The sequence below is a fragment of the Furipterus horrens genome, unplaced genomic scaffold (assembly GCF_987537825.1).
Source record: "Furipterus horrens unplaced genomic scaffold, mFurHor1.1.pri manual_scaffold_4, whole genome shotgun sequence".
In the NCBI taxonomy this organism is placed as follows: domain Eukaryota; kingdom Metazoa; phylum Chordata; class Mammalia; order Chiroptera; family Furipteridae; genus Furipterus; species Furipterus horrens.
The window spans coordinates 131,302,431-131,304,051 of NW_028327174.1; the positions used below are offsets into that span (position 1 = coordinate 131,302,431).

Genomic DNA, 1,621 nt, shown 5'->3' on the forward strand with positions numbered 1-1,621 from the left:
ATCTGAAATAAAGCATTAAAAACTAAAGTACTCCTAAAGATTAGTCATTTTTGTTAATGATATGTGTTCATGTTTTTAGGGTAAAAGTGTTGTAAAGTATATTAATTATATATTATCATTTACTTGCATGATCTCCTTGGTAAATGAGTTTCTTTATATTTTATGCATTTATTTATTCAACATTGATTAAGCAAATATTTATGTGCTAGGTTCTGGGCATGCAAAGAATAATTGCTTTAAAGTTGGTCTTCAGTCTATTTAGATAGACCTATAAACTAATAAAAATAGGTGCACAGAGTGATTAGTGAACAGATAATAAATAGCGAAGGCTCTTTAGTAAAACTTCACAGAAAATGCTTTGAAACATAAAATAAAAAGTAATAAATTTTAACTGGGGAAAGTCCAGGGCAGATTTGAATATTGAACAAGAAGGCCAATCTAGGAAGGTCACTTTGACCAGCGGGAGTGTGCTTAAGTGACAGGACCCTTGTCCAGGGACGCGCTGTTTCCTTCTGTGTGAGTACCAGTGGCGACATGACAGGGTATACGCCAGACGAGAAACTGCGGCTGCAGCAGCTGCGAGAACTGAGACGGCAATGACTGAAGGACCAGGAGCTGAGCCCCCGCGAGCCGGTGCTGCCCCCTCAGAGGCAATGGCCTATGGGGAGATTCTGGAATACGTTTCTGCAGGACCAGGCCCCCTGGAAGAACCTGATCTGTAGGACATATCGACACAGTGTCCTTGTTTTTACTCATGTGCTTATACCTACCTGGATTATTCATTATTATATCAAATACCATGTGAATACAAAACCATATGCCATTGTTGACAGCAAGCCCAGAATATTTCCAGGTGATACAATTCTGGAGACTGGAGAAGTAATTCCACCAATGAAAGAATTTCCTGATCAACATCACTGAAGATTAATTTAAAATTTCAGAGGCATATGAGCCCAAGTTTTGTTGCTACATTACCATATTTACTGAATATATATTCTAGAAAAGTAACTAATAAAGTGTACTCTCAGGTAAAAAAAAAAAAAAAAAGAAGGCCAATCTAAGCAAAATACTAGCTAATATTTATTGAGCACCCAATATGCATTTTACATAATGTAGAAAAACTGAGAACCAGAGAGACACATAACATGTCAAGGTCATACTGTTCAGTGGAAGAGTTGGAATCAGAACTCAGAAGATTAGAGTTTAGAATCTGTACTCTTAATATAAACAGCAACACTGAATATGAATGGTAATATGAGCTCTGATTGATTGTTCTGGATTTTAAGATTGAAGAATTTTGGGAAACTATAGTGATGAGGCTAGAAATGTTACTAGTTCCTTTTTTCTCTCTCTCTTGCAGCAGATAATATTTATTCATCAGATCTCAGCTTAAATGCCAGCTTCTTTAGTAAGCTTTCACTCACGAGGCCTCTTCACCAGACATTTAGTTGGGCACCCATCTTTGTCAGTTATCCATTTATTGCTTCTGAGCTCCAAACTAATTTTATTCTTATTGCTTTGTTAAAACAGGTCTGGGCCTTTAAATATTTTTCTTTCATCAGCACATTTTGAACTTTGTCAGTGGAAGAGAAATACTAAGAGAAAAGAGTTTTGCTCCCTG

General features: G+C 36.6%; 1 pseudogene; it reads left to right on the forward strand.

Annotated features, from left to right (window-relative positions):
* Nucleotides 1-449: 449 nt before the first annotated feature.
* On the forward strand, nucleotides 450-1,033 carry LOC150012866 (NADH dehydrogenase [ubiquinone] 1 beta subcomplex subunit 6 pseudogene; annotated as a pseudogene).
* Nucleotides 1,034-1,621: the final 588 nt, after the last annotated feature.